This window comes from Oncorhynchus gorbuscha, linkage group LG12, assembly GCF_021184085.1.
Source record: "Oncorhynchus gorbuscha isolate QuinsamMale2020 ecotype Even-year linkage group LG12, OgorEven_v1.0, whole genome shotgun sequence".
In the NCBI taxonomy this organism is placed as follows: domain Eukaryota; kingdom Metazoa; phylum Chordata; class Actinopteri; order Salmoniformes; family Salmonidae; genus Oncorhynchus; species Oncorhynchus gorbuscha.
In genome coordinates this window covers 73,836,562-73,852,228 of record NC_060184.1, presented here as the reverse complement: position 1 = coordinate 73,852,228, position 15,667 = coordinate 73,836,562, and the positions used below count along the sequence as shown (strand labels likewise).

General features: G+C 42.2%; 1 pseudogene; it reads right to left on the bottom strand.

Moving 5' to 3' along the window:
* Positions 1-119: 119 nt before the first annotated feature.
* LOC123990422 lies at positions 120-9,712 on the bottom strand (annotated as a pseudogene).
* Positions 9,713-15,667: the final 5,955 nt, after the last annotated feature.

Sequence of the window (15,667 nt, the reverse complement as noted above, 5' to 3'; positions counted from 1 at the left end):
GCACTGCACCTCAGTGCTAGAGGCATCACTACAGACCCTGGTTTGAATCCAGGCTGTATCACAACTGGCCGTGATTGGGTCACATAGGGCGGTGCACAATTAGCCCAGCCTCATTAGGGTTTGGCCGGGGTAGGCCGTCATTGTAAATAAGAATTTGTTCTTAACTGACTTGCCTAGTTAAATAAAAAATATATATAATTAATTTATAAGTCCAAAAATGTATGTAGAAACTGTCTATCGCTGATTTAAATGGCACATTGTTGACAAATCACAGTAAGATTGAATCACGGCCATAGACAACTTATATTGTGTTGGGCACACCATAGGAAAAATGCATTTCTTATTGGACAAGTACAGTACTTCCCAGTTTCACTTCCTGTCAAAGTGTTTTCTTCTTTTGATGTCTACTGAACACGACTCTGAATAATAGAATGTAACAATTTAACATTGCAATTACATATGCTGTATTCAAAGAGTCTGAAAGTCCAATACACAGTCAATGAAGTGCAGCAATAAGCAGTAGTCTAACCATATCCACCATGCCACCACCTCTGTGTCTGCAGCAGCTACTCCACAGTCTTTGGAGCTCGTCAGTTTCCCTCCACTCCGCTGGCCCATGGCCAGCCCCTGCACACTGCACCAGGGGAACCTGGTAGGAGGTGGCTGTCATGTGGGGCTGGTTAGGGCTGGAGCCATCCGTGGGCCTCTGGCCGTTGGAGAGGAGGCGTTTCGCTCCATGCGGAAGAGTTCGTACTCGGTGTGGGGCAGCCTGCACATCCTGCTCCAGGCCCTGGTGCCATGAGCCCTCCGCCCCGCACTCCTTGCCCTGGAAGACGTTGAGCAGGGAGGTGGTGGCCCGGTCCATTGGGGTAACCTTCATGTGGTCCACTGAAGACCAAGAGGGAATTAGTCAGGTTGGTTGTTATGTACACTAATAATGGCATGATCATGAGCTGTGATCATTTATATACACTGAACAAAATTATAAATGCATCATGTAAAGTGCTGGTCCCATGTTTCATTACACAGGTGCACCTTGTGCTGGGTACAATAAAATGCCACTCTAAAATTTGCAGTTTTGTCACACAACACAATGCCGCAGATGTCTCAAGTTTTGAAGGGGTGTCCAATTGGCATGCTGATTACCATAAGCCACCTCCAATGTTGTTTTAGATCATTTTTGCAGTACATCCAACTGGCCTCACAACCGCAGACCACGTGTATGGGGTCGTGTGGGCAAGTGGTTTGCTGATGTCAACGTTGTGAACAGAGTACCCCATGGTGGCGGTGGGGTTATGGTATGGGCAGGAATAAGCTATGGACAACGAACACAATTGCATTTTATTGATGGAAATTTAAATGCACAGAGATACCGTGACGAGATCCTGAGGCCCATTGTCGTGCCATTCATCCGCCGCCATCACCTCACATTTCAGCATGCTAATGCATGGCCCCATGTAGCAAGGATGTGTATACAATTCCTGGAAGCTGAAAATGCCCCGGTTTTTCCATGGCCTGCATACTCACCAGACATGTCACCCATTGAGCATGTTTTGGATTCTCTGGATCGACGTGTACAACAACGTGTTCCAGTTCCCACCAATATCCAGCAACTTCACACAACCATTGAAGAGGAGTGGGACAACATAACACAGGCCACTATCAACAAACAGCCTGATCAACGCCACTTTTTATTCCTTCTCACCTCTATGCACTCTCCTCCTCTCACCTTTTCCCTCCGTCTGTGGACTTCAATGCACAACACATCAGCTGTATGTGACCAGACAAAAAAAACTTTCAAACCATGTCATAACCGCTACACACAGCCTACATCGTTGTCCACATATTAGCTAAAGTAACATCCTAGTCAACATAGATAATATAACGAACGTGTTAGTAAACCCACTACAATCATGCAGTAACATTACAGTGTACAGTTTAGCAGTTACACCGACGGGCCCTGGTGGCAATAAATGTATAAAACGAAAAGCTTACCTTGACTTGGAAGAGTTCCAGTGTTATGTTGGATAGTCATAGCCAGCTAGCTAACATAGCATCCCCCTGTTTGAGCCAGGTGTTTGAGTAGGCTCGACTAGCCAGCTGCATTTGCTAGCTAAGTAAGTGAAACTAAAAGTGAAAAGAAATCACGAAATCTCTCTCTCTCGCCTCTCCTTCATTTTTAAAGAAATTAATTTGTTGAAAACTGTTCAATTATTCTCTTTCTCTCTCTTTGAGTCAACTACTCACCACATGTTGTGCACTGCAGTGCTAGCTAGCTGTAGCTTATGCTTTCAGTACTAGATTCATTCTCTGATCCTTTCATTGGGTGGACAACATGTCAGTTAATGCTGCAAGAGCTCTGATAGGTTGGAGGACGTCCTCCAGAAGTTGTAATAATTACTGTGTAAGTCTATGGAAGGGGGTGAGAACCATGAGCCTCCTAGGTTTTGTATTGGTCAATATACCAAGAGGAGGATGGAAGCTAGCTGTCCTCCGGCTACACCATGGTGCTACCCTACAGAGTGCTGTTGAGACTACTGTAGACCTTCATTGCAAAACAGTGTGTTTCAATCAATTATTTGGTTACGTGAATATATTTAGTATAGTTTTATCTAAAAAGGTTAACTTTTTAAATGTTTTTAAAATTTTGTTTAATTGAAATTCACTTAGGAGGATGGTCCTCTACTTCCTCTTCTAAGGAGCCTCCACTGACATGTAGGTAGGGGTAAAGTAACTATGCATAGATTTAAAAAAACAGATCATTTAACATGGGTCTGCCATCCCAGATTGATGGCAGGGATGAAAACAACCACCAAAGGCAAAGAATCAAAAGCTACTCTCTGGCCTGGAAAATGCCCTCGGTGATGGGGCTACTTCTCCTCTCTCTCTTCTCTGGATGGGGCTCTTTGAAAAGCAGTAGGTGCCGTCTGTGCCTTGGTCCCAAGTCCTTCATTAAACAGTATCAGCCACAGGTGCGTGTTTCAAAAGGACATTAGTGGGGAATACAGAGACACAGTTTAATAGACAAATAAAATAAGCTATTTTCACATCCAGAACATCAAAAATATCATCATACGCTATGACTGCCTTCATGGTTTTTGATCCTTGTTTACACTCATTGGGTTGTGAGTACAATCTCGTAAATAAGCTCATCAAGCCCCTGTTATGTGTGGAGCCCTTTTTAGATTGCACTCAGTGGTTGAGCATCAGATCAACGTTATAGCTGAACGTGACTAACTCTATTCATTCAAGGCTGACTGTATCTCCACCACCACTGCATGCATGAGTCACCTTCAACATCAATCACCTCCACTTTTAACCACAGCTCATTTACATTGACCTGACACTTTATAGGCTGGGAGTTGTTGGTGTTAGTTTAAAAAAAATACATGCTGGTAGATATATAGGTAATTGCTGGGGGGAGATGGGGGGGGGGGCATGAAAGGGATTAATCATTTTGTGAGTGGGAAGAAAGGAGGGAGCTTCTGAACTGAAGGCCTGGTTCCATCTCTCTGGTCCGGCTCCAGTTTTATCCCTCGGCCCTTGATACAGCCTCAGGCACCAACACTACCACAGAGTAAGGGCAGGAATTCAGAAATTCAGAGCAGAGCGCCACTCTTTGCTATTCTCTTTGAAGAGCACCGGTGGAAAACTAAACAACGGATGATCACTGCAATCCATGGAGCTTCTCTACTGCTGGGTTTGCAGTTTGCACAATTCATATTCTCTCCCATTTCACATAACGTGTCTGTCGTTGTGTACAAAAAGATACAGACAATACTGTGATTGTTGAAAGGAAATAGGAATACACAGCCCTGGAATATCACGCATCAATTACTGTACATGTGTGGTTTCATTGCTGTAACAGTTTGTCATCTTTAATACCCACAACACTTTTCAGTTGGTAGGGATTTGACAAACAGATTCACGATTCACAAATACTCGAAAATGATACTATCTGCCCAAAAATCTAAAAGGATTCTCTCTCATGGGGTCTCGGTATGTAAGTGATAATAAGGGGACTCTGACCATCGAAATATAGTAGAATAGATTAGAGCATAAAATATATTATATATCTCTATGTCTGACCTTGGTGTTCTGCAGTGGCGGCTGGTAACTGGAGGGTGTGTGGTGGGTCCTGTGGGTGTGCTCAGTGTGGACGTCCCCCAGGAAGCGCTCCTCGGTGTGGTCATCAGGGAGCCAGACACCATGATGGCGGCGCCGCTCCAAATGCACCAGCTGCAGCTCATTCATAGTGAAGCCCAGCCTATGGGCACAGTCCCTCCCCTGCTCCTCCTCACTCCACAGGTCATAGCTGACGTGGGGCTCCCAGGGCTCCCACTTTCCCCCTCTACCTAGGGATGGAGGTCCACAGCTGGGCTTGAGCCACTGGCCGAGGTCCATGGCTGGGCTTGAGCCACTGGCCGAGGTCCATGGCTGCCTCGTGGCTGTGGAACACAACCTGGACGCGTTGAAGCTGATAGTCGACCTCGGTGCCTCCGCGGACCACCCAGGAGGCCTGGCGCAGGTACAGCTTGCCCCGGGCGAGGAGGGTGTATGTGGGGGAGGAGCAGCGGTTGTCCCGGTAGTGGAACTGGAGGACCTGGAAGGTGTGGTTGTGGTGGAAGAGATTGGACCTGGTGATGAACTCTGACCCAGGCCTGACCTCACAGCTGATGGGGAAAACATTCATGAAATTGGCTTAGTCAACTGATTCGTTATTTCGGTATTATGCAGTGAGTCTGGTGGGTAACTAGTCGACCCCCCCCCCACACACACACACCTTTAATTGCACCAGTCGATTCAACACCTAAGACTTTACACTAAGTCTGAAGCTGAACCTGTTGTTGTGTCAAGTAGGCCTACATACAGAACAGTGCTATTATACTGTATCGTGTAGTGAGTGACCTTAACCCAGAGGGTGTTCTTTAATGGAAGCCTCTCCAACATAATCCAGGTAGAATCAGCCATTGCCCAGGGCAGCTGTCTAGACCACTTAGTTTTTTCAATCTTTACTAATTATTATTTATTTTGTGTGTCTATGTATGCGGATGGATGACTCAACAGTATACACGTCAGCTACTACAGCGAGTGAAATCACTGCTTAACAAAGAGCTGGAATCAGTTTCAGAATGGGTGGAAAGAAATAATTTAGTCCTAAATATTTCAAAACTAAAAGCATTGTATTTAGGACAAATCATTCACTAAACCCTAAACCTTCACTAAATCTTGGAATTGAGCAAATTGAGGTGACTAAACTGCTTGAAGGTTGCAAGTTCAAATCCCCGAGCTGACAAGATACAAATCTGTCGTTCTGCCCCTGAACGACATTGAAAATAAGAATTTGTTCTTAACTGACTTGCCTGGTTAAATAAAGGTTAAAAAAAACAATAATAATAATAATAATTTTTTAAAAACTGGATTGTAAACTGTCATGGTCAAAACACATAGATGCAACAGTAGCTAAGATGGGGAGAAGTCTGGCCATAATAAAGCACTGCTCTGCCTTCTTAACATCACTATCAACAAGGCAGGTACTACAGGCCCTAGTGTCTACCTTCTTAACAACACTATCAGCAAGGTAGGTCCTACAGGCCCTAGGTTCTACCTTCTTAACAACACTATCAGCAAGGTAGGTCCTACAGGCCCTAGGTTCTACCTTCTTAACAACACAATCAGCAAGGTAGGTCCTACAGGCCCTAGGTTCTACCTTCTTAACAGCACTATCAACAAGGAAGGTCCTACAGGCCCTAGTTTTGTTGAACCTGGACTAATGTCCAGTCGTGTGATCAAGTGCCACATGGAGGGACTTAGGAAATTTACAATTTGCCCAGAACAGGGCAGCACAGCTGGCCCTTAAATGTACACGGAGAGCTAACATTGATAATATGCATGTAAATCTCTCATGGCTCAAAGTAGAGGACAGAGTGACTTCATCACTACTGTTTTTGTAAGAAGTATTGACATGCTGAATGCACCGAGCTGTCTGTTTAAACTCAGATACCCATACATACCCCACAAGACATGCCACCAGAGGTCTCTTCACAATCCCCAAGTCCAGAACAGACTATGGGACTATGGGAGGCGCACAGTACTACATAGAGCCATGACTACATGGAACTAACTCTATTCCACGTCATGTAAATGATGCAAGCAGTAGAATCAGATTTAAAAATCAGATAAAAATAAACATTATGCAACACCGGGGACCGTGACGAGACACACACACAGGCACAGACACACGCATACAATTGCTAACACACACACTGTACACACACATACTGTACACATGGATTTTGTATTGTAGATATGTGGTAGTAGAGTAGAGGCCTGAGGGCACACACTTAATGTATTGTAGATATGTGGTAGTAGAGTAGAGGCCTGAGGGCACACACTTAATGTATTGTAGATATGTGGTAGTAGAGTAGAGGCCTGAGGGCACACACTTAATGTATTGTAGATATGTGGTAGTAGAGTAGAGGCCTGAGGGCACACACTTAATGTATTGTAGATATGTGGTAGTAGAGTAGAGGCCTGAGGGCACACACTTAATGTATTGTAGATATGTGGTAGTAGAGTAGAGGCCTGAGGGCACACACTTAATGTATTGTAGATATGTGGTAGTAGAGTAGAGGCCTGAGGGCACACACTTAATGTATTGTAGATATGTGGTAGTAGAGTAGAGGCCTGAGGGCACACACTTAATGTATTGTAGATATGTGGTAGTAGAGTAGAGGCCTGAGGGCACACACTTAATGTATTGTAGATATGTGGTAGTAGAGTAGAGGCCTGAGGGCACACACTTAATGTATTGTAGATATGTGGTAGTAGAGTAGAGGCCTGAGGGCACACACTTAATGTATTGTAGATATGTGGTAGTAGAGTAGAGGCCTGAGGGCACACACTTAATGTATTGTAGATATGTGGTAGTAGAGTAGAGGCCTGAGGGCACACACTTAATGTATTGTAGATATGTGGTAGTAGAGTAGAGGCCTGAGGGCACACACTTAATGTATTGTAGATATGTGGTAGTAGAGTAGAGGCCTGAGGGCACACACTTAATGTATTGTAGATATGTGGTAGTAGAGTAGAGGCCTGAGGGCACACACTTAATGTATTGTAGATATGTGGTAGTAGAGTAGAGGCCTGAGGGCACACACTTAATGTATTGTAGATATGTGGTAGTAGAGTAGAGGCCTGAGGGCACACACTTAATGTATTGTAGATATGTGGTAGTAGAGTAGAGGCCTGAGGGCACACACTTAATGTATTGTAGATATGTGGTAGTAGAGTAGAGGCCTGAGGGCACACACTTAGTGTGTTGTATTGTATAATGTATTGTAATATTTTTACACTTAATGTATTATGAAATGTAATGTCAAGTAATATGTTTGACATTTTTTATTATTATTATTTGATATTATTATTTTATATAACTGCTTTAATGTTGCTAGACCCCAGGAAGAGTAGCTGTTGCCTTTGCAGGAACTAATGGGGATCCTTAATAAATACAAAACCCAAAGCCTAGCAACCTCCGCAAGAAGTTCACATATCTTAAAATAAGTTAAATAAAGGTTAAATCAAAATTTAAAATGTAAAATATATTTGAATACCAGCTGAAGTGTCTACAGCTGCAAGGTCCTGTGTTCAAGCTCCAGTCAGGACCCTTTGACATCGCTACAATATATTGACTATACATTCTTACAATTCTGTACTTAATATGGGTTCATAATAAACATTTTAATTGCGCATGTTACACATTATATTACCTGGTGGATACTCAGGGGCCTGCGATGTTGGGGGGCATATGCACTGAGATCTGGCCTCCACTTTTGGAGATGTTTGAGCATGTACTGACACTGAAATTCCACAATAGCAGCGTGCTGATGCTACTCCCCAAGGTCCCGACACTGGCTCTTATGTCTGAGTTAAGTAGAGAGCCATGACAAATACCTGTAGTGGAGAAAGAGTGATGGGATTATACACTTTTCCACGAGTTAGATTTTTTACAATTATAAATGCTTTAGTAGCATACCACACATTTATGAAAAGTTTACTATACAAACATGGCAATAGAGTGCATGCATTGCTAGATCTATGACTAAATTCTCAAATATAACAATCATCCACTACGTGTTGTTCATAATTACATGTTCAAATAATAGTTAGGCTACATATAAATTAACATTATAGGCTATCGCCCAATATAGATACGGAATAAAATAATAGTTAGGCTACATATAAATTAACATTATAGGCTATCGCCCAATATAGATACGGAATAAAATAATAGTTAGGCTACATATAAATTAACATTATAGGCTAAGTTCTGGTGACCACAGTCATTCTTTTGATTTTCCGTTCACCGGAGTCGCCCAATATAGATACGGAATAAAATAATAGTTAGGCTACATATAAATTAACATTATAGGCTATCGCCCAATATAGATACGGAATAAAATAATAGTTAGGCTACATATAAATTAACATTATAGGCTATCGCCCAATATAGATACGGAATAAAAAATAGTTAGGCTACATCACTAGTAAATACTTTAAACCTGAATGTTCCAAACTCACCATCGAAAAGAACAACAGTAGAGACAATCCATTGTATCAGTAACATTGTTAGTCTTGACTGACACTGAGTCTTAGCTAAGAACCACTCCTATGTCCATTATTAACAAGTATTATTCATTATCAGTTGCCTTTCTTCTCATTTGTTCCTTTCATCACCAACCGTTCATTGCAGAATAATAAAATACATCGCAGAACATTTCGATGTCAATCATTCCCAGAAACGTGGCTTGATGCCCTGATATGAGTTCATTTCATAATATACTAATAAAGTCGTTGTTCAATGTGACTCATGGAGCAACTTTGTAATTTATTTTGTTATAGGTTTCCTCTATCCCCCCCAACAAACCAATGAGTCAAACCATATTCTGATCATGATCAAAGTCAACTCCCGGACGAGACAAAATAACCAACTACAGAATAAGAACACCTAGGTCTGCATACACAACAGTGTGCCACTGACAACCTGGGGTATCATGAGGCGATTTTCACTTTCTTTCTGCTTTGGGATCAAATTTCAGACCACTGTTATAAAATTATTATGAATGTAAAATATTACACATTCAAAGAAATACATGTTCAGGGTATTGCCATACATGAATCCACTGTACAGTGATACAACACACACATCATACGATATCTAAATGTTACATCAGGCTATAGCAATATAAATGCAAACATAAATGCATTCACTATTTACATTGAAATCTCATGGGTTATGAATAGTTTGGTGGAATATAAATATGCCTTGCAGTTGAGTAGTGAGGCAGATATCTGTCAGCGCGTGGTCAAAAATTCCCTCTCGCTCCAATCTAACTGCATTTCCTCAGTGACAGCTACATGAATTATGTATCCGTATGGTTGAATCTAAACATACAAGAAGCCTGCAGCATGAAATCCTGCTCCTGAAGTCAATAGCGAAGTCGAATGAGACACCCAAGCTTTTTATTCTAACGTTGTGAAGTCCAATAGCGAGATTGTGCAAATGGACTACTCTTTCTTAGTTACTGTACAGTCTGTCTTGTATTGCAGTAAGATAATCAATTCATGCACTGAGAGAATATATTATTTGATGCATCGTATCCAGACACATCTGTAAAAATTCATAATCTATTTATCAATGTACCCAATACATTGTCGGTTCTAAATAATTATATTTACAATATCGCTACCATCATTATGGCCAACTTCAGCATCCTTATATTTTGATATTCATCTACTAAGTCGTAGAAGGTCTCACCTTGGTGTGTGTTCTGAGCTGTGTGCTGTGTGCTGTGTGCTGTGTGTGTGTGTGCAGGAGTGAGAGTCTACTCCTTGTGGTCACAGGCTGTCTGCCTGTGACTGCACTCAAGCAAAACTGAAAGTGCAAACCATTTCTAGTAATCATGGCAAGGCAACCGGAAACATGACCGAATACAAAGTGTAGCTTTTCCCTCCGCAAGGCAATTAAACAAGCTAAGCGTCAGTATAGAGACAAAGTAGAGTCGCAAATCAATGGCTCAGACACGAGACTATGTGGCAAGATATACAGTCAATCACGGATAACAAAAAGAAAACCAGCCCCGTCGCAGACACTGACATCTTGCTCCCAGACAAACTAAACAACTTCTTTGGTCGCTTTGAGGACAATACAATGCCACTGACACGGCCCGCTTCCAAAACCTGCAGACTTTCCTTCACCGCAGCCAACGTGAGTAAAACATTCAAACGTGTTAACCCTCGCAAGGCTGCAGCCCCAGACAGCATCCCCGGCCGTGTCCTCAGAGCATGCGCAGACCAGCTGGCTGTGTTTACGGACATATTCAATCAACCCCTATCCCAGCCTGCTGTTCCCACATGCTTCAAAGAGGGCCACCATTGTTCTTGTTCCCAAGAAAACTAAGGTAACTGAGCTAAACGAGCACTCATCGCCCCTAGTCAAGCACTCACTACCTCACCCTAGTCATCATGTAGTGCTTTGACAAGAGGAATAGACTGTTCAGTTCCAGCAATTTAACATCATATCACCTCCACCCTACCTGACACCCTAGACCCACTCCAATTTTCTTACCACCCCAATAGGTCCAAAGATGACACAATCACACTGCCCTGACCCATTCTTCGGTGGAAACATCACAGACAAACTGAAATGGTCCACCCACACAGAAAGCGTTTTAAGAAGGCGCAACAGCGCCTCTTCAACCTCAGGAGGCTAAAGAAATTTGTCCTGTCACCAAAAACACTCACAAACTTTTACAGATGCACAAACGGGAGCATCTTGTCGGGCTATATCACCGCCTGGTACGGCAACTGCTCCGCCCACAACCGTAAGGCTCTCCAGAGGGTAGTGATGGTCTGCACAACGCATCACCGGGGACAAACTACCTGCCCTCCAGGACACCTACAACACCTGATGTCACAGGAAGATCATCAAGGACAACAACCATCCGAGCCACTGCCTGTTCATCCCGCTGTCATCCAGAAGGCGAGGTCAGTACAGGTGCATCAAAGCTGGGACAGAGAGACTGAAAAACAGCTTCTATCTCAAGGTCATCAGACTGTTAAACAGCCATCACTAACATTGAGTGGCTGCTGCCAACATACTGACTCAACTCCAGCCACTTTAATAATTAGACATTGGATGTAATAAATGTATCACTAGCCACTTTAAAAGAATGCCACTTTATATAATGTTTACATACCCTACATTACTCATCTCATCTTGCCTATGCTGTTCGGCCATTGCTCATCCATATATTTATATGTACATATTCTTATTCATTCCTTTACACTTGTGTGTATAAGGTAGTTGTTGTGAAATTGTTAGATTACTCGTTGGTTACTACTGCATGGTCGGAACTAGAAGCACAAGCATTTCGCTACACTGGCATTAACATCTGCTAACCATGTGTATGTGGTCAATAACATTTGATTTGAAAATTGCCAGACTCCAGCCACCCAAGTCATAGACTGTTCTCTCTGCTACCGCACGGCAAGCGGCACCGGAGTGCCAAGTCGAGGTCCAAAAGGCTTCTTAACAGCTTCTACCCCTAAGCCATAAGACTGCTCAACAGCTATTCAAATGACCACCCAGACAATTTGCATTGAACCCCCAATTTTTTAATTTAGTAAATATTTTCTTAACTCTTATTTTCCTTAAAACGGTATTGCTGGTTAAGGGCTTGCAAGTAAGCATTTCTGTTACAGCTTTCTTCCGTCGAAGGAGAGTCGGACCAAAATGCAGCGTGGTTAGTTACGATACATCTTTAATGACGAAAACAACACGAACAATACAAAAACAACAAACAGAATGTGAACCTATACAGCCTGTCTGGTGACAACTAACACAGAGACAGGAACAATCACCCACGAAATACTCAAAGAATATGGCTGCCTAAATATGGTTCCCAATCAGAGACAACGATAATCCCCTGACTCTGATTGAGAACCGCCTCAGGCAGCCATAGACTATGCTAGACACCCCACAAAAACCCCATGACAAAAACGCACCACAATAACCCATGTCACACCCTGGCCTGACCAAATAAATGAAGACAAACATACTATACTTCGACCAGGGCGTGACAATTTCATGGTAAGGTTGTACCTGTTTTATCCACCGTATGTGACAAATAACATTTGATTTGATTTGATATCAACCAAAAATGTCACCATGTCATTGGATTTAGGTTAAAAGTCGTGTTAAAAAACATGAAAGTCTCTTACGTTGATCACTTTTTCCAAAACAGTTTTCCAGATTCTTCCATCATTGTCACATATATTTTTTTCCCAGTGAGCAACCAGTAAATGGACAACACAGTATTTATTCTTATTCTCAACAAATAACAGAAAAACTTGTGAGAACAGGGAAAATCAAGCAACTCTTCTTCAGACAGGTCATCTCTGTTGTCTGATCAGACAAACCAGACAAAAGTTGATGTTTTATCCTCAGGGAAACTGCTTGACAAGCCAACTGTCTGTAAAATAATTGAAGGAGAAAAATGACGCAGTGAGGTTCGCTGCATGAACATCTCAATGTGGTGGTCATATGGTGCGTTGACGACCAACACAAACAAACCCAGATCTGGGAAAGAAGGAATGTCGTTCTGGCTCTGGGGTTCTGAAAACGTTCCACATGTGCAAAGAGATCTTTGTGTGTCGAGTCCCATTGGGTTGTCTCCCCCTGTGTTTCGAAACGAAGCAATTATAATCAGTCATTAATAATAACCCTTATTTAAGAGAGAGAAAAAAGAGGAACCTGCACTGATGATCATTGGAGGATTAGTTTGAAGGAACCAATCCTTCCACATCCATAGATAGTGAACTGCCATAACGTAGACTGATTTAGTCATTAATAATAACCCTCATTTAAAAATGTAGCCCAGAACATTTGAAAAAATGAGTCCAACCATTGGAGGATCAGTAACAAGCATCTCAGTAGCAGTTTGAATCAAACCTTCCACATCCATAGATGGCTAACTGCCATTAATAACAAGGCTATGGAAGATCAAGTACACTGGCTGTTGTTCTACAAAGCCCTCTCGCAAACACAAACTTCAAATGAGGACCTAGAACAATGAGCATTCTGACTAGGCTTTCTGTTTCCTCCGGGGCTTGCCAAGCTCACAACACTAACAGCAAATGGATGCACCAATCAGGTTCAGAGTATGATTTTTGTATTGCTCCCTTGCAGAGAAAAACTGTCCAAACAATGACCAACAAAGTTATGAGAGAGTGATCAATGTGGTCTCAGAGTATTTCGTATTATTCTGTACGTAAATCGGAGATACTCCCTTTAGTATGATATGACCCCTTCACTTTTCCCACATTTTGTTACATTACAGCCTTATTCTAAAATGAAAAAAATAAATAAAAATGTCCTCATCAATCTACACACAATACCCCATGATGACAAAGCGAAAGTAATATTTTTGGATAATTTATTGAAAGTGAAAAACAGAAATACCTTATTTACATAAGTATTCAGACTCTTTGCTAAGAGACTCGAAATTGAGCTCAGTTGCATCCTGTTTCCATTGATCATCCATGAGATGTTTCTACAACTTGATCGGAGTCCACCTGTGGTAAATTCAATTGATTGGACATGATTTGCAAAGGCACATACCTGCCTATATAAAGTCCCACAGTTGACAGTGCATGTCAGAGCAAAAACCAAGCCATGAAGTCGAAGGAATTGTCCGTAGAGCTCCGAGACTGGATTGTATCGAGGCACAGATCTGGGGAAGGGTACCAAAAAATGTCTGCAGCATTGAAGGTCCCCAAGAATACAGTGGCCTCCATCGTTCTTAAATGGAAGAAGTTTGGAACCACCAATATTCTTCCTAGAGCTGGCCGCCCGGCCAAACTGAGCAATCGGGGGAGAAGGTCGTACACAAATATATTGTATTTTCAGCTGTTTAAAGCTGGTGTACAAAACCGAAAGTAAAAGATGCAAAAGTGAGATTTAAGAACACAGAAGCATAGATATAGCACACATAAAAAAGCTCTACTGCTTCTCAGACATGTTTTCAATTAGATTGATAGATCTAATACCTATTTCTATGTGAATTTAGTCAGATTAAGGGGTTTACTAATGAGACAGAGCCCAGTAGGTCAGATCTCAGACTGCTATTGAAAGGTGGAGGACATTTGTAGACTGCAAGGGCCTCTTGAGAGGAGCTGAGAAGTGTTATTTTTCAAATTTTCAGTGTATTAGAATAAGGTCCACACAATACACTTTTGCAATGTTAAATAAAGACTGTTGCATGATTCATTGGTGGCCTATAGCACGTGTACTCAGGCCCGGCTCCAGGCCTAAGCGACATAAGCAGGCGCTTAGGGCCTCCGGCCGCTAAGAGCCCCCCCCCCCAAATATAAATAAGAGGAATGTACTGTTGACAGTTAGAATAGTAGAATACATCAAATGCAAGTATACAATTTTGTTGTGCACCAGCAGTTTGTCTCTTGTTTTGTCAGTCACTGACAGTCACTAAATTAGCCATGTCAGCTAACAGTTTTTAGACAAGCTAAACTTACAGTTATCATGGCCGAATACCAACCGGGCACAGCACTTGCCCAGGGGCCCTGACCTCCAGAGGGACCTCATTGATTTTGTTAGTCACTCTCACTCAGATTTCATTAACATGGCATAAATCATGGCAAAATGTGTAGAATTGCCAGAATTTAGTTTAAAATGGCAAGAATTACTCTCTGCCTCAGGGAAAAATTGCATTATTATTATTTGTAAATTGATAAATGTTCTCTCATCTACATGGCAAAATGTGTATAACATCAGAAAATGTACTTTAAAAAGTACATTTTTCTCTCCGCCATCAGGAGGGGGTGGCCCCCGAAACAAATGTTCCTTATGGTCCCAAAAGGCTGAATAATTTAACTGTCTGGTATTGTGGTTAAATACAAGTAAGAACTAGGTTGAGCTGCAACAGAGTTTGAGTTAGGAGGCATGAGGATATTCTGTTCAGACATAAGCTAGTCAGAAGTTGCAAAAAGGGCCAAACCAAAGGGCCACTTTCCATGCGTACAGGGTTACAGGCAGTCAGGCAGCAGACGGAATGCGGTCTGGAGGAACTTGTCCCACATTTCCTGTCTCTGTCTTTTTGAGGAGCTGCACACAGAGTTTTGATGTGGCGCGTTGCAGTCTACCGACCACAGTCCTTTGGGGAACCACATGAGTCTGGCGTCACTAGGGGCTATCGCAGCAGTACTCATGCATATGAAGAGGAAAATAACATTCACATCAGCACTACTGGCAAATGTAAAAATCTGTCAAACTATGGTGTCTTTTTCACAGACAACACATAAAAAAAGGATGTGTGTAAAAAGACCTGACGATGAATAAAAACAACTTGTATCACATTGTCTTGTAGCTCAAAAAATCTCCCATGACAGTATACTACTTCATGACAGTCGCACACTTAACAGGACAATATTTCATACACCACTGAGATGAAACCTTTTAAATTCACGCACGTTCTTTCACCTGGTGAGATTTAACCTACGCTAACAAGGCTGGTAAAACACAAGACTACAATCCAGTCGGTATGACTAGAGGCAGGTTGTGAGGATTGCAATCCGAGATGATAGAATTGAA